We start from the raw sequence: 26,244 nt of genomic DNA, 5'->3' as shown, positions 1-26,244 counted from the left end.
CGTTAATATTTTATAAAATATATAAATTATTCTTATTAAACTTTATGAAGTATTTTAAATTGAATTTAATTTAATATTATTATCTTATTCTCGTTTAAATATTTATTTTAAACTTAATTTTTTCGAAACATCTTAAATGGACAGATGGCGTTAGTTGTTATGGTTAGAAACTATAGGTAATAGATTTTTTATTTTTATACCCGAAATTTGTGTGTTTATTTTACTCGTTTATGAATTCTATAATGAATTTTTAAATAAAATCAATCAATAAATTAATATGTAGTAATTATAGAAGTCTTTTATGTGAATATTAACAGAATTTTGTTAAATTAAAGTTAATTCTAAAGGTTTTTAAATATAAGATTTTAGTTTGTGTAGTCAGGAATGTATACTGAAACGTTCTAAAGAATAAATTTAATTAAACATAATTTATGGTTGTATTTAATTAAATTAGTATCATAGTCTCACTCTTCTAATGATAAAAGAAGGTATACTGCAGGGAATTGTTTAATTAGATCTTCAATAGATATGGTGCTTTTAACAAAACAAACAATTTACTAAGTTAATAATTAGGTTACTCAAAATCTATATCAGATAAGTTTTAATTTTTTTTTATTTAAAAGACAATATGTTTTTGATTTTCTAATAGCTATTTCTGCTGAAAAATCTCTTTAATGAACATAATATTTACATTCAACTAACAAATGATATTGCATTATCTTACACAGCTTCAGATTGTTCCCATTTATTGCCATAACAGCAAATGTAAATTCCATACATTTTTCCAGAATTCTTAACTTCTGTACAGAAGTTAAGAATTCTGGAAAAAATTTGTAATCAAACATTTAATTTCATCAAAAATTAGAGAAGTAACACATTCTTAATTTGTGAATTTAGGTTTGATTAAATCAAATCATCATCAATTACACAAAATTGATAATTATACATATCTAAAATAGCCTATGAAAAATAAGAAAATACTTCCAGGGGAAAAAAAAAGATTTTTTGATAAGTATTTCATCATTTACATTACATATAACTGCATGAGTAATATGATTAGAAATTACTAACATATGATAAAGATTATTTTCAGTCTATATCAAGTAACTCTTCATAGTATGATTCTGTTAAATATTTTATTTCAAGAAATGATCTTTAAATTCTCTATTTTTGTAAAAATTAACTATAAAAGAATAATAAAAATATATAGAACTTTTTGTAACAGAAAGCACTTGAGTACAGACAAAATTATATTTTTAATGTTTTGAAATTTACAAAGACCATATATAAATTTTTTCAATAAATAATTGCAAGATATTTTGATTTTGAAATCCAGTTTGGATTGACATTTAAGGAGAATTACATAAATAAAAACTATTAACTAATATTTTTCTTCATTTTAATAATAATTGCATATTTATTTAATCAATAAAATCATAACAAACTGTATAACTTGTGAAAATATTGACAGAAGTGAAATATGCCTATATGTATTAAATATAAAAATTAATATTCAAATATAAACAAAACATATTATATGAAGCACTAATATTAAATTATTGAAAAATTTTAGTAATTTTAAAAATAATATAGTTACAGACCAGACAAACTTAATGTAATAAATTTACAAAAATATATGCATTAAATTTTAATCAAATTATTAGTAGAGCCCATCAGCAGCCAAGTGCATGAAGCCACTGAACACTGGTAGTTGGTTCTGGGATCTTGCCAACAGTCTAACCACATGGAGTTTTCTGGTTTTCTTCAGGTTTGTAATGCTTAAATAGGGGCCAGTTTCCCATAGAAAGTACACATAATTTAGGGGTTTTTATATCCTAATCTTTTTTCAATGATTTATTTCTGAGCTGAAGATAATGCATTTGCATCCCTTGTGTTTAGGCACTGCTTTTTTACCTTTCTTTTGTATATATCTATTTTTTCATATTCATAGCGATGGTTGGAGAAGGTACCTTTTTTAATAACATTTGTTTCATCCCACTTTATAACTTCCTTCCACCTGTGACATTGCTGCTAAAATTGTATTACATAAAAACCTCTGAATTATGTGTCCCCCTATAATTATATTTGGCTTTTGTGTTATATTTTATATTTTTCTTAATTTCATTTTTATTTGTATTTTGTTAACCTTATATTTTTCATAATTTATTAATTTAATTTGTTTAACTTTAAATTTTTATTTAGAATACTTCAAAAGTTAAAATTTAAATGGCATGTTTTATTTGTGGAACATTTTCTAAAAACAGATGTAAAAACTTGATGGCCTATGGGAGTAGACTGAAAACATTTGTTAATAAAAAAAAATTTTCTCAGAAAATGCACAGGTGTTGTAGTAAGCTTGTAATTTATCTTTGCTGAGTACTTCTGAACAATATTTGGTTAATTGTAATTACACTTTCATTATAGATAATTAAAAAAAGAAATAAATAAACTTAAAGCTTTCTTTATAGGAATTTGTTTGTTCATTTTTAAAAATCGTTTTTTTTTCTTTTTCTGTATCTTTTATTCACTTTTACTCTGAAAAGTTTATACTTATGTATTGATATTATAACATGGTTTTCCTATAAAGTGAAATTCATATTTCATATTGTATTTACCAACACTTTCAATGTTTGAATAAGAGAATAATTAATGAATACAATCTTTTTAGAATTAATTGCAATGTATGTATTTTTAAATTGGTTACATTTCTATCATTTAATACATTTTGACTTTTAATGTAGTGAATTTATGAAATAATAATAATACTGATAATAATGAGCAATTATTTATTGTGACATCATCACAATGCTGTCAATGTTAGTAGTGTCTTGCTCCTGTACATCATATTTTTCCTGTTAACTATGGAGTCATGTTGATCTAACTCTTAGTCTATCTTCGTTCAAGAGAAAATTTTTGAATTGAAATAACATGAATGACTTCTGGTTCAAACTGGAAGTTTGTATGTAGTTAATTGGGACCTCCTGTCCCTAAGCTTTCCATATCTGGTCTTGACTTCCATCTATCTAACTCCATTCTTGAACAAGGAAGGACAGACAGATGGATGCTGGTAGGAATTTATAGGTCTACAATTTTTGAAAATTCCAGCCTGACAACAATGCTTTTGATATGTTAATATATTCATTGATTAGTTTAATATTACATTTATAAATTAAGCTAAATAGATATATCAATATTTACATATATAAAAATAATGACACACTCATTGATCAAAAAAAGTTATGCACCAAGAAGGATTTGCTGGAATCAAATAAAACTTCATTAGTGTAAACATAATGATGGGTAATAAGTGATTACAATTTCATAGCAAAAGGACAGTTTCCTATGGAACAACAGTACAATTTAAAGAGACCTTTAGTAACTTGTAGGACCTCCTCTTGCTTGGGTACATGCTGCATTGTGGTTGGGCTTGGAAACATACAGCCACTATATAATCTGCTGCAACAGATTTGCTCACATCTATTGCAACTGCTGCTCTGGATCTGTCATACTTATAGATGGCTGAAGTTAGAATACCATCTGGTCTCATAAATACTTGATAGGCAACAAATCTGAAGAACAGGCAGGCTAAGGAAGTGTGGAAATGTGACAAGAGACATTCTTTGGTAACTAATTGTGTGGTCAAGCATTATCTTTCTGGAAAATGACTGCAGCCTTGTCATAAAAGGTAATGTGAGGGTGCAGGATTTCTTGAACATACTACAGTGCTGTCAATGTTTTTCATACCACTACTACAAGTCATACAAGATGACTTCCAGACCAGCACACCAAGAGTGGAAGAAGTGTACTGCTAAAGTAGCTAAAGAGTAAAGGTGGGGTTACCAGTGATATTTCTATACACTATCATGGTGGTTGTTCATTCCCAAACAGAACTGGGATTTATTGTCAAAGATGATATGCTGCCAGTCTATAACAGGCTTTTTTATCATAACACCACTGAAACTGAAGTCAATGACATTGGAATGTTAATGGCAGAATGCATATCATTTACTAGGCATGTAAATTTGCCTTTGCTAGTCACTTATCAATGGTATGGGAAGAAAGTCTTCTGTAGCAAGGTTTATCTCTGGATGCATGTGATGTCATCCGTTATGATATTTTATTAAAAACTTTTTACATAATTAATTATTATAAAATGACAAAAAGGTTAATTTTGAGGATAGAGATGAGTTTTATAAAATATTATAAATACTAATAACAAGTAAAATTTTCATTAAGTTCAATCCTACTTGAGATAGGACACATGATCCTCCTCTATTTCCCAATCCCTTTGACCTGTAACCACCAAGATTTAATAGCATTAATCTCCTAATACACAAACCTCCCTGCAAAATTTCAGAAATTGTTGACAAAAGACATGGGAGTTATTAAGTTATTAAGCTTCAAAGTGGATGAACAAAATTGTTTCCCCCTCATACACACATCTATACATACAGAAAAACTCCTGAAGTTTTTGCATTTCTTGACATAGATCAACTAAATAAAGGTGGAAAAAGCCATGTGATTGTTATTAACACGATCTTGTGTTCAACACTTCTAAGACAATACAACATGGTTTCACAACAAATCAATTTCTTGACATTTCAAGGTCCCAAGTCCAACAATGTAAAAATCTTGGATCATTTTTTTAACTGATTGCCATACTTGCCCTCTGTTATACAGATATATAACAGAGCTGGGAAATAAAAATTTTACTTAATTTTTTTTATCAGAACATAAGAATACTTTTCCACATTTTTGAATGTAAGTCATTTATTAATCAAACAGCAAATTTAGATAAAAACTAATTACCATTTGATTAATTAATTAAAATTTTATATTGTTATTTAAGTTACACATTGTAAATTTATTTTATTGTAATACAGTTTTTTTTCTTTCAGAGTATACCCATCTTTTGAAGTAGAAAAGAAAGAATAAAAGAGGAAATGAATATATCCCTATAGTTTTTAAATTACATTGCCTCAGATTTCTAAAGTATCATGATTAAACAATATTATATTTTTGCTGAGAAACATATTTTATAATATAATTTTAAATCAAGTAAGCCAATATTCTCAATTTTATTAAAAATTAAAAAAAAAAAAATGAATAAATTGGTTAGAAGTTTTAATATAACTTTGTGAAAATACAGAATTTAAACAAGTTAAAATATGATTACACAAATTACACAAACAATCTCGAATTATCATCTGCTGATCATTTAAGATTATGTACAGTACATAGTTATACTTTAACTTATCTATATATTTTATATATAAAAAACTTCATAATTAAAAAACTGATTTATCATTATGTATACAGTTAGTGTTTATGTAAGGTTTTTATAAAGAATGTGAGTAATTATTAAGTTTATACTAATTGGTTTTGCATTACACGGTCATAGTGTTCTAATTTTTTCTTTAAAATTTTATTTTTTTAATTGACAGTTTTAATACAACTAAACTACCTTTTAGTAAATTTAATTTGATTTAAAATTGTACAAGATAAAAGTTATTTGTTAACAAATTATCAAATTAATAATAATAAATCATATAATAATCCTGCTTAAAACAGATAACAAGCATAGAATAATTTAATATAAAAATCAATAAACATTGATATTTTACAATAGTTTATTATTTTATTAAATAAATTGTTTTTCTCAGAAATAGCATATTTGGGTATTAACTGTCACCATTATATATTAACTCATTCTAATCAATAAATATATCACACTAAATCATATTAGAATTTATTCTTTGATTGCCTAATAAACTTTCATCAAACTTTTTTATATTTCTGTTGTTAAACTGATTAGTATTAATTTATAACTGTTTTAATTTTATTAAATATTTCATATAAAAGAATATTTGCTAAAATACATGATTTTTTTTAAATAAAGAAATATTTTAAGATATTTTTATAGGCCTAATTAGTTAAAATTATAGAAAATTACTCTTAAAATTATCATTTCAGAATCATTAATTGTAATAATTTTTTTTATATTAAAAAATTGTTTAAATGAAACATTGTATCATATGGCTACATACTCATAGATCAGGATTTTGAAAAAATATTTTAAAGATAGTAATAAATTCTTAAAGAAAATTTTAATCCATTAGTTAAGTGTTTATTTTAAAAACAGCTGTGTGAAAAAGATGCACGAGTTTAAATATATCTGCTGTTATTTGATATTTTGTGCATGTATAGCTGAGTATTGTTTAGACATAGTTGAAACTCTTAAAAATGAAAATGTGACTTTAGTTTTTGTAAATTTAATTTTTGTAACATTAAAAAAGTTATAAAAACTATTGCATATATCTATCAAATATTTTTATTCAAATTTAAAAGAAATTAATTATCTCTAAACCATATAAAAGACAGATTTGTGTACATTTTAAAGTTTTGGAAGATGGAAAGAATTTCTGAAGACATTGTAAATATTCAATAATACAGCTTTTATTCTACAGAGTAAAAAAAATATTATTTTTCCTAAAAAGTAGTGCTATATTAATATAAATTAGAAATTATTTATAAAGAAACACTGATCAGTAATGTTAAAATACTTTCTGTGGAATTTTATATGTTGAGCATTTATTTTTAATAAACAGAACTAAGTCTTTCAGACTTATTTTTGTTAATCAAATATTATTTATTTTTGTTAGAAATAGATTAAAATGATGTTTACAATCATGTTTTAACTTGACTCTGTACATATGATATGTATACTGACTGAGTAAAGATAGAGGATGTTTGAGCATACATATTCGTATATTTGGTTAGATTTCTGCCGAAATGTATTTTTGTATTGAAATGCACAATTGTCATAAAATCTAATTAAAAATTTATACTATTGTAAAAATAATTATTAGGTAATAAGTATAATTACTGAAATATTTTAAGAATTTCTTCTTTCTTTTGGAATGTTTTCATTTTAAATTAATTTTGCAGTAGAAACTTGATCTATGTTGGAATTTGTTTTATTTCTGAAAATAATTTAAATTTGGAGAGAAGCCAATTCTTTTATCTAGACACATTATTACATTATTCTGTATCTAAAAGCAAACTTCAGAAATTTTAACAAACTTTATTTTATTTCTCATAAATTATCAAAGGTAAAATAATTATTCTCATTTTTTTTCTAAATATGAATTTATTAAATTTTTTGTAAATAAACAAATTTTTTTTGTAAATTTATTAAATAGAAGTTTAGAAATTTTGCTTGCTTATTATGAATTAAAGAACATAAAAGATTAATTCATAATTAATAAATATTCATAATCATGCTTCATAACAATATGATGCAGAACAAAACTATGATGAAAATAAATGTTAAGATATTTATTAATAATTTGTTATATTTATTAAAATATTTGAATTTTAATACATGCTTTATGATACTGAGCATATTGTAATAAAGCACTAATGATAAGCTTTAAATTATATTGTTTTTGATAAGAGAAATTTTAAAATAACAAATATTGAAACAATTAGATTTTTTTAAAAATATTTATAATCTTGTTTTGTCGTGGTTTATAAAACTCACAAAAAATGTACACATTCATATAAGTATTTATTTTTACAGAAAATTTAAAGCAACTGTAACATTGCATTGCTACATTTACTACATTATTTTCTTGGCTATTCAACCTGGAAAATAAACTTTATATCTAAAATTTTTGGATTAAGAAATATAATTTCATAGGACTCCAGAAATTATTATTGTAGTTTGCAAAGTAAGTAAAACTAGAAAAAAATTTATGATGATTATTTTTCCAAAGCTTTGGAGTAAAACAAATAATTATAATGAAAAGTTTCAAATAAAGCAAAAGATAAAATGGCTTAAACCACCCATTTTGACCTTGCACGCCTCATATGTAGCTCTTCCCAGCAACCCTTTCTCAGCAGTGGCGTAGCGAACATAACTGGCGCCCGGGGCACAACACTTTATTGGCACCCCCTCCATCTCCAGAAACACAGTTTGTCTTGGAGACCATTTGGGCGCCCCTCTGCAAGTGGCGTCCGGAGCATGATACACTCCTTGCCCCCTCCTCGCTACACCACTGTTTCTCAGACATCTAGAATGAGTAGAAATTTATAAGGCTGCCCACTAAAATATTGCTATTAACTTTTATGATGTAGATGCCTTCCTGATAGCATGGAAGTCTTTCTTCTAACTGTAAATTTATTTTCCTCTCTCCCTCTCACTCTCCTTCTTACATCAGCCCCCTTTTTCACACATGTATGGCAATTCCTCATTGTTTCAGCAGTTACAGGATTAGTTAGCCTGAGGATGCCTGTTCAATACATTCGAAAATATTAGCACTTCCCAATTTTTTTCTGTTGGTTATTTGGTTTTTTTTTTTTGTAGCTTTGTATAAAACAAAAGAATTATTGAGATATTTAAACAAAATGAAACTAATTAAAAAATAAACAAAATTTACTTAAATTCTGATAGAAAATAATTTTAAGATCTAAAACTTGTTTTGAAGAAAGAAATTTGTTTTTGGAAATTTAAGATAAAATCTGTCATTTATTTAATCAATTAATTATTGATGAAGATTTTCATCAATAATTAATTGATTAAACAGATTTTACATTCCATTGATAAATGGAATGTAAAATCTATAAAAACCAGTGATGAAAACATATTAAATCCTCCTGTTGAAGATTTAATATGTTTTCATCACTGCAGTTTCTAAATTTAAAACATAAAGAAATGCATCTTCATCAATATAATCACCACTATTGTGAATTAAATACTTTCTTTTATGTTTTGTACTTGTCATAATGTCTGTGTTTGTAGCTGCATATGAATACTGTTGTGAAAGTGTGCATGTAAAGCACTTGATAAGACAACAAAGCAAATAATGATCAAATTGCTTTATTAGATGAATGAGTTGACAGAGAATGGAATGCCTGTCACAGAGACAATTACATACAGATACATTTATAGCATTTCCTCTCTCATTCGATCTTCCCGCGACAAATTTAATACATACAAATAATCCCGATTAAAACTGATACTTATAATTAAACTTAACCTAATACTATTACTACTAGAAAGAGGAAAAGGAAGGATAGTTATAAAATCTACCAGTAGCTAGATCTGTGGGTCCTGAACTGTGTGAATATCGATAGTGATCACTTTGTGCACGGTGAATTTACAATCCGTTTGCATCCAGAGGAGTACAAAGCAGCTATTAATAAACTTGTGTTGAGGCAGTTCCTTGGACCTCTCTGGAACAGCTATCTCAATTATTTTCTTGTCTCTGTTCCTACTTGGTTTATGCTGTCACTTTCTCTCTTTTGCCCTCAGCCTTACACACGGTCCTCTGGTCACTCCGCTTGACCTCTCTTCTTGGTGGCAAACCCAAAAAGTGTCCTTTCTCCTCACCTCATGTCTAACGGTCACTTTGGGCAGGACCCCCTTTCTGTCCCTTTGTAAATCAGCCAATCAGGACCCACGAATAGTAAAGATCCTGTCACGTGACGGGGAAGGGTTAAAAATTAAAGGAGTTCTTATTCTATATACAATACAATTATATATAAAAAAATTGGTGGACAGCCACATTGTATCCAGACCATAAAATCTGTAGTGGACTTCAAAAATTGATATGACATCACTTTACTCTATTTGCTATGCCAATCTCTGATTCCAGCAATGGCTGCCAAGGTGCAAAAAATATAGAATGTGTCTTCATGCTATGATAATGCAACAAAATGATTTCAATAATTCATTGTATTTTTATAATTTTTCTGCCCATTGTACATGAAATACACTACATTTCTGCTTTCCATAAACATTATTTGAGGTGAAAATTCATCTAGGGATCAAGCTTTTGATGCCTAGATGCCAAAAATTTGCAAAATTAAAAGACATTAAATAACCACATTAACAATGTGGTTTATGAAGATTTGAAGGAATTGGTGGAAAAATACATTAAATTAAGTTAAATTATATAATAAAATGTAAGATTTTTAATAAAGGAAACTAATCTAAAAATATAAAATTTAAAAAAATTTAAATTTTTACTAATTAATTGATCTTCTTGTCAATTAATAAAATTATAATCTGTTTGCTTAGTCTAAAAACCTTAACAGATTTTCTAGAAACTCTTTTAATTCTAATTTCTATTGTAGTAAAAGAGAAATATTTACTCACTTTTTGAACCTTTATATCCGGTACTTTTTTACTCTCCACAAAACAAACGTTTTCGGCCTCACTTGAGGTCTGCTTCAGGTTAAAAGCACATTGTATCCAGAATAATTGTAGAGAAATATTGTATCTACTTCACAGATACAGAGGTCTATATTTCAAGATAAATCCAATAAATTTAGGATTCCAATTACATGAACACACTGAATCATGGTAAAAGGTTAATTACATTAATTCTTTAACATCTGCTCTTTTACCAGTTTAAATAGTTTGGCAAACTGCAAAAGAATTTTTATTTTTATTTTAGCTATCAAATTTCAGAGATTTTAAAAGAACTTGATTTATGTCTTCAGTCTAATCAGACAATAGACTGTAACTTTCACATACATAAAAACTTCTGATTGATTAAGCAAAATGTCAGATTCTTAAGATGTTAGTTCTTGTTTTCTAGGTTGTAGATTAAGATTTCTCTTCAAACATTGATGTTTAATTATTGATATTTAAAAAAATACTTTTATTTAACAAGTAATTGTGGCATTGCTATAATAAAAAGAAACATTAAAAAATAAGATCTAAAATTTTCAATTTTAACTCAAATCTTCTTGTTTATCAAAAATCTGATTTAATAGTTTGAAAATACATTGAACTTAGCAGCTAGTTCATTTTTAGTGAAATATTTTCCTTTATTTTTGAAAATGTAAAATAAAAGATTAATAGAATATAATGGAATTCTTATGAATTAATCATAAAGACTCCATTATGTTTATGTTTAAAATTTATAAATGTACAAATATTTCTAAAATTATTTTTTTATTTCATTATTTTTACATTGTTTGGTATATATTTCTATCATTATATTCTTTATTGTTTATCAATATATTATGTCTAAAAATACTTCATTTTATTTCTTTTTAAAATCTTAATGATTTTTAGTTAAAAAAATACTGTGATTTTGCATTCTATATTCTTTTTTAAATTTTTATTAGAGAAAAATATCCAAAGAATTTGTACTTTTGTTCATTTTATTCCAGTAAGTAAATTTTATTCTTATTGTTCTTTCATTTCATTTCATTTCATTTGTTATGTAATACCTATTTTTACAAAGATTATTTCTTTAAAGATTAAAACCATTACATAAATTTTTAATGTTTAATTTTAAGTAAAATAAACAAATAAATTTTATTTGATTATTTATTTGTTATTCTAGTCATATGTACAGAATGCATATGATGTTTAATGCTAATTTTTAGCCAGATATTTGATTCTGTTGTTTGAACATACATATATATATATATAATCTTCTTTAGATTGAAGTTTCATTTACAATATTACAATTAGTAAACTAACTACTTGAAAAAGGAGGTTTCTCTAATCAATTGTCAATAAGAGAAAAACTTCTAATTTAATCTAAACAGTTTCACGTTACAATTTCTCAACTTCATCTAAACGAAATCTTCAAACTCTAAATTGAACTGTCAAACTGTAAATTAAAATAAAAGCAACTGTTGTATTTAATTCAGATAAGTAATTTCAAGTCCAGTTTTGTATTAAACCATATACGCTACTTATGTTGTTGGGTTACATAAAATCAAAATTTTAAGTCAAAATTACAATGAAACCTGCTAATGTGACTATTGAAGGATCAGCTCAAAGTGGTCATCTTACACAGGTAGGTTTCACTGTACATCAAAGTACACAAAGCAGTGTTGAGTAATTCATCAATCAAAATTATATTTTAGATCTTCTGTTAAACAATAAACAAACTTGAAGAAAAATAAATTTTTAAATTAACATAATTGCTTGAATATACCATATCTACTCACATATAAGACAAGGTTTTTATTCATTTTTCACTGCTTCAAAAACCTAGGTCATCCTATATGCACGAGTGAAGGATTTCTAGTGTTTTTGCAATAATTTTTGTGAACTGTGTATTCACATTTTTTACCGGATTCTCACCTTCTGGTGTTTAAAAACAAAAGTATTTTATCTGGGTTGTTTGAATCATTCTTGTGTATTGTCAGGAGTAAAGATGAATAGCAATAAGATAAGCAAAGCTTTTGAATCGAATTCCAAAATTACACGGGAGCCCGATATAAATTTTAATTCATTCCCATGTGAAAACAGATGATTATTTGGAAATCAGAATTCAGAGAAACTGATAAGTTTAATCGATGAAGAGTGAATTTGACTGTTAAGAATTGGCAAAAAAGGTTCACAATTGTCCAACTTTATATGAACAAATTATGCTGTCTATTTTACAAGATTTTTCCTTAAAGTTTAAAATGCTAGTAATTTTTGCAGGACAATGTGTGCATTTACTTGCATTTGATATTTTATTTGTGATTAAATGAAATAAAGTTAGAATTGTATTAATAAATCTAATTTTCTTTATTTTGGTCTTTAAAATCACACCTCGTCCTATATACGAGATCGTCTTATATGTGAGTAAATATGGTATATATTTTATAAAATTATTATGTAGATGAATCAATTTTAGTGATAATTTAGTATGATAAGATAAGATTTTATTAGATAGATTAACAGAATTAACTTATAACATTTTTTCCTTTGAAATAAAAAATTTTTACAAAAAAGAATTAAATATACCAGTGAATTCTCTGATCCACTACATACAATATCATTTGGTTTAAAAACAAAACTGTTTGATTCTTAAATCTTAACTGAAGCTTATTTAAATGTACCTGAAGTAATAAGGAAAGCAAGTAATGTTTAACTTATAAATATTATAGTAAGTCTTTTTATTTATCACAGCATTTATCCTTGTACCAATTGTGAAAACTAGATTTTTCTCTAAGGACAACAGGTCAGGATTTACACATTTGAATTTCCATGTTTTTACAGTACTCCTAAGATAGTGATCAAAATTATCAGCAGACTGAAAAATTAGCTGAGGAGATCAAACCAGGCTCTTCCTAAATGTATCATATTGTTTATCCTATAGATAAGTAATTAATGAAAATTATTGGTTAAAAATATTTTAAATCTATTCATTTCTCAAACAAAACATAGAAAACTTTGTTTAACTCTAGATAAAAAGTAACATTTTAAATATTTTATTAATTTTATTATTTTCATTGATAAACTTACGATTTGTATATTATGATAAAAAGTATTTTGAATGTTATTTATAAAATAATCAGATGAATGATTTAACTATAAAGTTAAACTATTTACTTAAACTATCTGTGCATCCAATTTATAGAAAAAAGTTAAACCATCCTAAGAGCATATAGCACATCAAAGCTCTCAGTAAAGAATTAGTTAATACATTTATCCTAAATCTAAATGAATATTTAACAAATAAATTCTTCCTTATTAATATTTTGATTTGTTTTTTGAATAGAATGAAAATTATTTGCTGTAATTTATACCTTGCATATTATGCTGGCTGATTGATAAATAAAGTCTCCTATCATAGCATTCCATGAAATTTAAGGATGGAAACATATGCCCACAACCATTTAGTAGCTGAGTGTCTAATCTGTATGTTTGCAGTTTAAGTTCATTATGTTGAATCATTTTATAATAGTCAAGTTTAAACATAAATAAATAGTGGTCTTCTTCATTCTTTACAGAAACATCAATCATTAATTGAATTTTTAGCAATGAAAGGTTACATACTGATTGAAATTCATAGACATTTGTGAGTTGTATACAGCAATGTATATATAGATAAGATGCAGTTCTAAAGCCAAGAATAAATCATTGAGGGGCTAGATTTATAGATGAGGGGACAAGCTGAAAAAATTGTGCAGGCCTATAAATAGACCTGGTATTAGTAGGACTGCCTACATCAACTATATTATTTTAAATTTTTCATTTTTTTAAGCTTGATGTGGATGATTATTATTAATTTAATCTGTTAAAGATAGGTTTAAATTATCTGATAATGCAAGGGACAAGGGTTGAACACACAATAAAAGATGGACAGTATGATTAAAGAGTGTCATGCTGCAGCTGAAGACAATTTGTGGCATTGACATCTTGGTCACTTACGAAGGGATGCACTGTGACAGCTTGAACTCAGTTTCAAATTGAAGGAAAGGCTTTTCAAGTCCCTTTCTACCATAATGAAAGACAAACTACTGCCATAGGTGATCTTGTATATAGCGATATGTGTGGGCCAATTATGAGTGGTAAAAAGTATTTTCAGGTAATCTTAGATGACTTTCACATTTTGTCATTGTTAAATTGTAAAGAACAAGAGTGAAGCAAAAGATAACTTGATATATTACATTCAAGAAATGAAAGCTTAACATGGTTCTTCTGTGAAAAGACTGTGGTTAGATAATGGTGGCAAATTCAGTTCAAACAGTTTTAAACAATTTGCAAAACATTGGTATACTATTGGAATACACTATGAGTTACAGCCCATAGATGGGAAGAAAGGCTGAACACATGAATAAGACTTTATTAAATATGACTCGCACAAATCTCATTGACTCAGAAATCCCAAAGGAGTTATGGGGAGAGGCATTAAAGAGCTCAGCCTAGGAACTAAATAGATCTCCAACAAGTACTCTTCAGAGAAAGAAAATGCCATCATTTCTGTGGCATGGATGGAATGCTCTCGGCAAGCTGAAAATATTTGGATGTTGAGCATGGTTCAACATCCTGCCAAAATAAAATAAACAAGAGCAGTTATGATGGGATACTGTAGTAGTGGCTACAGGTTGTGGATCCCAACAGAAGAAATGATAGTAAAATCATCAGATGTATGATTTGATGAAAGCTGTATGGAGTATATAGGGAACAAAAGAGCCAGACCAAAACAAATAGGTGGTATTCCCAACTATATTACACCCAGTATTAAAGGAGAAGAGCAAGATGATGATGGAAGAATACTAGGAAACAATAACAGTGAGCAGGAGGAACAAAATTCTAACTTTAGAATTTTCCCTTTTGTCATTAAGAAACCTTTCCATTTAAATGATTTTGAATTGTATACTGCATATTGTTTATCATCAACAGAAGGGCCTAAAACATACCAGGAAGCATGCAAGTTCCCAGAATGGAGGAAAGCTATAGAGAAAGGATTAGACTCTCATCAGAAACTTCAAATGTTGACACCTGTAAATTTGCCAGAAAGCCAGATAGCTATAGACTCAAAATGAATATTTAAAATTAATGGAGATGGAACAAAAAAGGCCAGGTTAGTGGCAAGAGGGTTCAAAGTACTCAACAACAACACAAAACACCAGGATGTGTTAAAAAATAAATCATACTCCTAGAACCTATATCTGGTGTGACGAAAAAAATGAAAGGGTTCACCACAAATGTTTTCAAACTGCTGTGAGTTCGTCCTCAGGTGTAAAATGGAGTTACTGATGGGATGGAGCAATCGGTTAATGAAATATGAGAAAAAATATTCAAAAGTGTAACATGAGTCACGCATGCGTAATTGTAGGGTTACCAGATTTTAACAATTAAAGTTCGGAGTCCATCAATGTCTGCCAGGCTACAGACAAAACTAACTCATGTTTAAAATTGATGCACGTGTCATTAAGGGTTAATTTATAAATGTGAATGGCCTCAAGCCATTTTAGGTGTTCCATGTGTGATGTAGTGCAGACTAGCTTCACCTGATTAAAGACCGCTGCGATGTCAGCATTGGAGGTGTAAATGGCAAGGGCAGTGGAGTTTCTCTAATGTTGAATGTCCGCTATGTGCTCCTGCAACCTGACCCCCAAGGAGCGTTTGGTCGATCTGATGTAAATGAGGTCCCTATCAAGTCTGTTGTCTCTAACGAAGTCACCTGAGGAAGAACTCACAGCAGTTCAAAAACGTTTGTGGTGAACCCTTTCATTTGTTTTTTATTCCAAGTACTTTATGGAGAAGGAGAATTTTGCTATGCACCAGTCTGTAGAACATTTACATTTAGAATTTTACTTTCTGTGGTAGTACAGCATAACTGAAGCTACATCAGATAGACTCCCAACTGCCTTTCTAAATGGATATCTAGAAAAAGATGTATACATCAATACACCAGAAGGGTTTAAATGTCAAAAAAGGACATTGAAATTGGATATAGTATTGTATGGCTTGAGAAATGCACCAAAATGTTGGAATGACAAGTTTAATGAAGTAATGGAAAAGTTAGGTTTTTGTAGGTCAAAATATGACTTCTGTTTGTATGTAGGTAACAGTGCCTACTTTACTAGTTTCATTGACGATGTGATTGTCACAGGTGAAGATGCAGAGATTGACAAATTAATGAATGATCTGCACAAAGAGTTCAATGTCAGAGATTTGGGAGAAGTCTCATTGTTCTTAGGAATAAGTTTGATCAGGATGAAAAGGAATTAAAAATCAGTCAGTCCAAATAATTACTCGTATCTTAAGTGAATTTAATATGGAACAGTGTTGTGAAGTTGCCACACCAAAGGAAATGAAATTTCATTTAGCAGAATCCAATTTGAGTGAAGAAAATCCATTTTGCAGATTGGTGTGCAGTCTGATGTACAGTATATTTCTGTTACAAGCAGGCCAGATATTGTGTATAGTCTGTCGTCTTAGTTGATATCTAGACAGACCAACAGATCAGTTGTGGATGACAGGTAAAAGAATTCTTTGATACTTAAGTTGCACGAGACATCATCTTACATTTTGTTTTATGAAAGGTTTAGATGGAGTGATGCTGACTGGGGAGGAGATACAAAAACTAAGAAAAGTGTGAGTGGAATGATTGGTTTTCACGCTGGAAATCTAACTGCATGGTACTCCAGAAAACAGAACTGCATGGCTCTTACATTCATGGAGGCTGAATATATTTCAGCTAGCATTGTAGCTCAATAATTAACCTGTTCAGAATGTTTGAATACTTTGATATAGATTTTTCCATATAAGAGATTAGCTTTACCATATACAGGGTGTATCAGAATGACTTTTTAAAAAATTGGGGGATTGTAGAGGATGAAATTTTGAATGTTTTAATATAAGGAACCCATAGCCAGAAACGTGATATAAAGTTTCTACACTACTTTGCACTTTGCAGTCAGTATGCTGAATGAAACAGCAGAATACAGTATTTATGATAAATTTTATTGACAAAACAGTAGAATACAATCAAATTGTACATCGAATTAGTAGCTGCACTACTTTAGAGTAAATGTTCAATGTGACAACCACCAACTTCGTTACATTGTGTGCAACGACGAATCATGTTTTGTCCGACTCTCTGTAAGATGCCATGCTCCCCTCTGATGATATTAAATGCTGTAAAGATGCACTCCGTAAGCTCATGAACTGTTCCTACAGGTGTTGTGTACACAAGGGAAATTATATAACCCCAGAGGAAGAAGTCAAGAACAATAACATGACGGAAGGGTAGCTACCAAAGTGAAGCACAGTCAAGCACTTCCTACCACTGTAGAAACTTTATATGACATTTCTGGCTATGGGTTCCTTATATCAAAATGTTCAAAATTTCATTTTCTACACTCCCCCAAATTTTTAAAACGTCATATGTAAAACGTCATATTCCTCTGTATAAATGGAAAAGGTTAGTCAATGTTATTTAATTGAAATAGAACTAATTACTTAAACCATCTCTAAATTGTTGTATATTAGAACTTTAATAAATGTTATACAGTTTAGATCATCTGTAAAGTGTTTATAATTTTATTTCAAAATAACTATATTTCTATAAAATTACAATCACTATAAGCAATGGTATTATATTACATCATGATTTGCATAATGTTTGCAAAGTGACAATTTTTCTAAACCGAAAAATGCTTGTTATATACAAGTTATGCTATAATGAGTCTGTTAAGATATAGAATATACAAATAATTTAAATTAGACTTTCTAATACAATACTTTAAACATATTTCTTTAATTATAGTTTTTATTTATTTAAGATTTTCAAAAGTCGCTTCAACCTAGTTTTCAGTAATTGTAAAATAATTCTACTGTCTACTGTTTCATCTGATTTAACAAAAAACTCAAATTTTTCCTTTATAAATTTTAAATAAATTAAACAACTAAAGTCTATCTTTATGTTGTTTTATTTAAAATATCTAAAATATTATAATTCAAATTATACAGTTTTAATTCATTTGTAAATATCATCATAATTAGTTTTTGGCATAATTGTTTTTTATTTATTCATTTTTTTATAAAATTGTTTTAAGTGATAATTTTCTAGTTCTGTCAGATAGTAATTATATAAAAATTCTTTACCTTTACATAATAGAAAAGACTGTCTTTCTCAAGATAATAATATGGTAACAGGATATATATTATACTTAATATACTTTGCAAAATTAATTGCATACTCTCTTGAGCCATGCAATTAGTGATTAGTCATAGATATTTTTATATTGTGTATTTATACTTTTTGACACAATACAGGTGTTATTTCTGTATATTAATTTTTTTTATTTTATCCCACAAATTAAATATTTCCCTAAATGATAAAATTATTAAAATTTTTCTTTTATATTTTACATCTCATTCTTTGTTTTGTGCTTACTCATTTTATTAATAGTAAATTTGCTTTATTTAATAATAACGCCTTTAGGAGACATATGACAGATGCACAACTGACACAATGTATTCTCTAGTGATTTTAGATTACATGTCCGGTTCCATATCAAATCAATTACTGCATTTTAATTTAATGTTATTGTTCTTTTCTGAAGTAGGTCATTCAAGTGACAGTGAAAAGCGTGAAGAATTAATATCCTTGTTTACTGTATATATGGATATTTGCACATATTTTTCTTAAATAAATTAAATTTAAAATTGTTAATATTATTTTGTATTTAATACTTTTAATAAAAAAAACACTAAATTTTATTAAACTTTCTGCACTACATTTATTTGTTATTTTAAAATTATCTGATAAGTAATTAAATAATCAGCATTAAATAAAATCGTACTTTAAAGTATTTATTTCATGACAAAAATTTGATTATGATATTTAACAGAATAAAATCATTTAGTGATCTGTTGTCATTTGTTTAAAGGTCATCTACATTATATAAATGCCAGAACAAATTCTCTTACTACATATTTAAATTTAATGAAAAAAAAATGTAATTTTTAATGTAAGTCATGTTTTAATTAATTTGTTTTAAATAAATCAAATTGTTCTGTGTAAGTTTTGTGTAAAGATTTTATCATTTTTCATCTAGTCAAAGATGTAACGTCTCTACTTATACACAGCATATTAATCTTAATTCATTGATCAATGTAAATTGACTTCTTTCTTATATCTATTTTCATAATAATGAAAATACATGTGAGAAAGATTATGCTTGTTTTATTTAATTCATTTTCATAAAAAGAAAAATGGAAAAAATAAAACTATTTTTAAATATGTTATTTACATCAAATTCAATTTTGTAAATTTTTCATGCTTTAAAAAAATCTAGTTTTTTCATTTGTAACCTAGACAATATATTGTTTCATTAATTCTTTTAAAGAAATATATTAATACATAATACAAGTGAAATAAAAGCAAAGCAATCTAATTGTAAAATTTCATCCTAATAATATATAAGATAATTATTGTATGTATCTATTTGTAATTCTGTTCTAATCCTATTCTAATCATAATTATTCTAATTCAAAGTGATATCAATAATATAAACAGTTAGTATAACTAATGTATATATATATTCAACCCCGATAGATAGTGGACAGCATGATACTTGACTTGAGTTTTAGATACAAAGGAAAACCCAAAATTTTGTCTTTTATGTAAAAAATATGATACAAAAGTCACATATATGATATTTATTTTTTTATAACTGGAGAAAAAAAATCTGTTTATTTATTTTATTGATTTATTCATATATTTTTATGGCTTTGAAGAAGGGCGGAGCTCCACATTCATCAGTGATCTGGGTCACGTCTCATCTGTCTCAAGCTCTGTATACAATGTTACTACTATAATATATAAACTAAGGAATTTCTTTTAAAATATTGTATGTGAAATCAAAAAACTCATAAATTTAATGATTAAATTTGAATAACTTTTAAAAACTATTTTTTTAATATTCTATATAAAGTGAAGAAAATAAGATATTTTTATTATTTATATTATTTATTATTTAATAACTGATAACTGTATTAATTTAATGAAAATTATAGATATACCACTATACAGGTATATGTAATTAAAAAAGATGAGAATGAATTATTTTAACTAAACAATAAATACATTGGAATATCTCTTATCAAATATTAACTTTCTATAATTAAAATATTTTTGTTGAAATGAAAAAAAAAATATATATATATATATATATATATATATATAATGTATATATACATTTTTTCATTTATATTTCATAACGTTAAATTTAATTAATATAAAAATATTGATCTTTAATATATTAATATTTAGTTTAAAAAATGAAAAATATATTACATTATCTTGAATTAAATATAAATAATAATTTCTAAATAACAAATTTCAATAAAATAAAATAAAATTTTTATTAACAAAATTTGGTAACAGATGGCTCTAGTTATCTATTTCCAACTAAAACCTACCATAAAATTATAAAACTGTTTTTATTTAATATTAGAAATTTACTGATTCAGTTCATTATTAAATTAAATTGAATAATGTATATATGTTTTACATAAAAGCAGTTGAGTTTTTGAAAGCGAATCATTTCTATTTAGTAGAAAAAATGATAAATTATAATAATTTTATTGCCTTTATTTAAAATATTAAGACACTATTATTTTCTTAATCATTTTATCAATGTTTTTACATCATTTTTCTAATGAATTATATTGATTGACCTCTTATATTCCATTCTTTTTTATGAACAATGTAGACTTAATGTTAATATATATTTTATAAGCCAGCTTATAATCAATAAAATCTATTTCTTATAATAGACTGTTTCTTTATTCTCTATATAGAAAATAAAAATTAATAATAAATAAAAATTTCTAATATATCATCATGAAATGATTATTATTTTATTATCATCAATTATTTATCTGTAATTTTTATTTTAAATTCTAATTTAAAACTTCAATGAAGTTTGTTTATAAAAAAAGTTATCAAAAATTTTTTTTAATTAATCAGCAATCATAATTTAAAATTCTATATAAACTAAGTTTGCATAGGATTACTAATCTTATATGGTTAGCTTGGCTCATATTGGGAATTCAGATGGAACATTGACGTCTAATTAAAAATTTTTTATGCATTTACAAGTAATGACAGTTCTTATCAAGTCTCATCAAAGCAAACTTTTTATATTACAAATTATCACTCGATAATTTGTTTATATAAAAAACTGAAGCTAATTTGAGCTTTGACTTCAATGACTTGTCACCCCAGGGTGGATTTTTAAAAAATTTGCCTCTAGGTTGCATCAAAGTTAAATCAGTTTTTAGCCTTCTCCACTCTATAGATTTTTTAGCTTGTTATAAGCTGATATAATTTTTCTCCCATGATTAGACTAAATATGAAAAAAAATAGTCATTTTAATAATTAAATTTCTGTCCATTTTGGTTCTTTTATCTTAAATGAAGGTAAAATATCAAAATGGAATTTTTATATATTCATATTTTGATATATCTTCAATCAGTTTTTAATATATTGAAATTTTTTAAACAGTTTATAGATGAATATTAGAAAAAGAAGCCAAGATGAAGAATATGTGAACAAGATATAGCTTTTTTTCTTTCTTTAATACACATTATTCTAAAAATTTTTTTCAAATATTTAATCTTATTATTATTTAAAAAATGAATAAAGTCAATATATATTTAAATTAATTTTCAGATTGTTTACTTAATATTTTTATATACTATTTTTTAATAGTAAATAAAAATATGTAGACAATTAGAATTTTGAAGTTTTTTTAAACTTCAAAAATGATATAATTAAAAAAAAATTTGAAATTTATCAACTATGATTGTATTGTATTTACAAAATTGGCTCGCAATCAATCACTAAATTAACTAATGAAGCATGTATTTTTTTAATGTTATATAAAATATTTTACATAGCTGATCAATCCACTAGATAAATAATTAAAAGAAGAATGTAAGCTTGATAACTTTGGTCTGTCTACATAACTTCACTCAATTATAATTATATTAGGAAGATAAAAATCAATAGTAAAAATAATCTTAGACATAAGAAATTTAAAGACTAGTCTAACCAGATGTCCAATATAATCTACACATATTCTTTTTCAATACAATTTGTACTTAAGTAAGCATAATCATAACCTGTGCAAATTAAAATCCTGATAACATTTTATATCACATTTGCTTTCCATTACCAAAAAATTCTGCTTATTTTAAATGTAAAAAAATTAAATTATTTTTAAAAAATAATATTTTTTTAAGTGAAATTCCAATTATTTTTGGAATGTTTAGATATTAAATTGAATTTTAAAATACATAATTGATTAAATTTGAATTTTAAATGAAATTTTCTGAATTTTCTACATGTTCAGTTAACTTCCTTTTTTTTATATTCTGTTGTTGTTGTTATTATTAATGTTAAATTTTTTTTCAGATTAAAAGTGTGATTACTCATCTTACATCAGCCCGAACATTTAAAAGATTCCACGAAATGACCGAGCGTTCACCCGCACCCACCCAGGCACGATGCTTTTACGGTTTTGTGTTGTATCTAGGTTCATACGCAGTTCTCACTCTATACTTGGTTTGGGCTTATGTACCCACTAAGTGGTTACATGCAGTAGGATTAAGTTATTGGCCACAAAAGTATTGGGCAATTGCAATTCCAGTTTATGTTTGCATTGGGATATTCATATTTGCAGTATTCCTTTACCCCGGAATTAATTATTTACTTACACCTTCATTCAGTTCTGTGAGAACTATTACTGATAAATATGCTTTACCACCAAGAACTAAGCAGAGAAGTGACAGAGGCATTCCTCCAATTTCTGATATTCCTATTACAGAAGTCTGTGAAATATTATATTTAAAAAAATAAAAAATTTAAATGTAAATTTATGTAGGTGTGTTCTAAATTTATATTTATTGAAATTAATAAAAAATTATATATATGAAAGTAAAAAAAGCCCATTATTTCAATAGATGGTGACATAATAAATGTATCACAAAAGACTTTTTAGCTGTTCTTAAAAATATACTTTTTAAATGTTACAAAATAATTTACAATAAGTTATATATATCAATATTTAAAATATGGTAACGAACTTCCACATCAAACTATGTATTTGTAAAAGTACATTAATATATTGTAAGGGATTCAGAGACTTGTTTTTCATTACTTTGTAACATTTAGTACATGCTCATGTTAATGAAAATTAAAGTGAATTACATCATAAATAATTTATTTTTGCATACATGATTAATTTATCCAATTAAAAAAATGTTTATAAAAAAGTCATGCATGCTTGCACACCATCTTATCTTATTTTACATCAAATTAAAATGTTAACTTTATTCAAAGTGAAGATATTTTCTGAAAAAAAATCCATTTAGAAATGAAAATTGTTTAATAACTTTTGTCAAATTCTTAAAATAACTTTGTTTCTTTGTAGATATATTTGTTAAATTATGTATATATTATTAGATTACAATGTTTTTTCTTTCATACAGAAGTTGATTTGATGTTTTTTAATATCCTTAAAACGTTGATAAAATTTAGAATAAAGCTATTATGTAGTAAAATTATAAATGAAACAAAACTAGTCTGTTGTATACAGCTAAAGAACATTTTTAAATAATACTGGCCTCATAAAATTTTATATTCTTTATATCACAAAAAGAAGAAAAATGCATTTAGTAAATTTCTGAAAATATTCTAAAATGCCATACTTTAAAAACTAAAAAGTTTTATATTTTTGTGGGTAAGGAAGGGATAATATCATTCATGTGATGTCTCACAAGTCAGAGTGACAGGTTGTCCTGCAGACAGACAGTTCTTTTAAAAGCTGTTCCCGTTCAATGTTAAACTCGATATTCAAGTAAAGCACGTAGATGTTCACAAACAGGAACATCTTTGGCTTTCAGCACAAAAATGGTGAGATGTTCATGGCCAATTCTCAAGTGTGCAAGGACATACTTTGCACGAACTGGAGTTTTACACTCAGATTTTTTACTCTGTATACATATATGTATGTATATATATTATCTGATAACGTTTTCACAGTATTTTAATTTAAAATATAAAAATTATTTGTAGAATTTAAGTTTATTCTTGAAAGAAAATCATCTTAAATAATTCAAAATAGGAAAAAAAAAGCATTTATTTATTTATTCATAGCATTTTCGCACCATTTAATCAAGTTTCTCACTCAAGGTGAAAGCTGCAAAATTTCCTTCCTTTTCCAAGATGGTTTTTTCTATGCTTAATTTAATAAAATCGATACCGATAATATATAAAAAGTATGTTTTATTTTGTGAGATTATATTGTATGTCACACATACGCAGATCATAAAAAATAGGATTTGAATGCCATATCGCCTTTCTCCAAGTTTTAGTAGTAATAAAGATGATACAACGCAGTTTAGTCTGATATCACTTATTTATAGGTGCTCTCTGGTGTATATTATGTAGTATGTAATGTTCCATTGATCACACAATCTAGAATAGAACAGCTAAACAAGAGAAAAACTTACATATAAAGACTGGCAATTATTATATTCCACTCGGCCACCCAAGGACCTTGTTCTTATTTATCTCTTTTATGATAGCATAACAGAAAAAAATAATTATTTTACTGATGATAACCAAGGACTTTTCCACCTTAAAATTGCTACTAGACATGTTTAGATGACATTCTAGAAAGATAATATAAAGAAAAAGATAATTTTCTTTCAGAAATATTTATTTTCTTTAGTTTCATCAGTAACTTTTTGCCAGATTTGTCTATATTTTAACAGTAAATATTTCTCTAATTTCATCAGCACTCTTATGTTGTTAGTTTAAACTTTTTTTTCCTTTTCTTTTTTCTGTTTCATTTGTAAATGTTTGTTTGTTTCATCAGTAAACGTTGTTAGTTTCATCAGTGCTATGTTTTATTTAATTTTGTTAGTTTATTTTATCGGTATATATTTTCCATTTTCAACAGAAAATTTCGTCATTTTACTGTATATTTCCGTTTATAATTTATTTATTTATATCATTTAGCATTAATTTCACGTATATTCCGTCAATTTTATTCACTTCACTAACACATTTTTTCTGGATTTAGAAAATATCATCAGCAATTTTTATTCGTTTCAAAGAATAAAAATGTTTTCCTTCCTTTGCTAAGCATTCTGTACTTGCATCTGCAAACTGAAGAATGGTTTTCTTCATTTTATCTGATGAAACCTCATAAAATTATTATAATTACATTAAGTATGACATACGAAAAATAACATTTGTATGTTTATCAAGATGCTAACTGGAGACCGAATATTGAATTTGTTAAAACAATTTCGGTATTAGTCTATGTACAAAGTCGTGATTCGAATCGAAATTTCGTAAAAGTAAGGAAGAAAAACTAAATAAAATACAGAGTTAAATTGATAAAATGCAGATGTAGTAATGATTATAGACCTTAAGTTAAAAATAACAAAAAAAAAAGATCATAAACAAATTCTTATTATCGAATAAGTTTTTCTTTCTCGAAAATTTATGTAAAAATCTTATTCTTGAACTCATTTTACTATCTAATTATTATTTATTACTCTCTGTGGTAACATGATCTACATTTGTACATTATTCTTTATCAGTAATTACCGGATGTCACAATCTACGACTTATTATCCAATTTACCTGATTATAATTTATAATCTTACACATTTTTATTACTGATGAAACAAGAAACAGTGTAATTCATCATAACTTTTTCTTGTAAATTCATTCTTACAACTAAGAAACGTTTAGAATTAAGTACATTAAAAGGGAAATATTTAACATAAAAATGGTCTTTTTCTGCATCTGCAACCAATCTCTTCTCCTCACTACCTACTTTTTGTTTTTTTTTTTTTTTTTGTTTTAAGGAACATGATAGGTAGTGACGTCCATTATGCGGTTAAAATTACAAACCTAGACGAGGGTGGATTTACACAGACATCATCGTGACTCTTTA

General features: G+C 26.4%; 2 long non-coding RNA genes across 2 annotated transcripts in view; one reads left to right on the top strand and one right to left on the bottom strand.

Annotated features, from left to right (window-relative positions):
* The window catches only part of LOC136985215 (uncharacterized), a 118,576-nt gene that overhangs the window by 49,126 nt on the left and 43,206 nt on the right, over positions 1-26,244 (bottom strand). The gene's annotated exons all lie outside the window — the stretch shown is intronic.
* On the top strand, positions 8-22,707 carry LOC136985216 (uncharacterized). Its single transcript, XR_010882310.1, has 5 exons — positions 8-176; positions 4,899-5,058; positions 11,143-11,186; positions 13,524-13,663; positions 22,686-22,707. It is a non-coding gene; the product is annotated as an uncharacterized lncRNA (long non-coding RNA).

This window comes from Centruroides vittatus, unplaced genomic scaffold (genome assembly GCF_030686945.1).
Source record: "Centruroides vittatus isolate TY-2023 unplaced genomic scaffold, ASM3068694v2 contig_955, whole genome shotgun sequence".
In the NCBI taxonomy this organism is placed as follows: Eukaryota; Metazoa; Arthropoda; class Arachnida; order Scorpiones; family Buthidae; genus Centruroides; species Centruroides vittatus.
The sequence above is the reverse complement of the archived record's forward strand: the minus strand, read 5'-3'. Positions and strand labels throughout refer to the sequence as shown.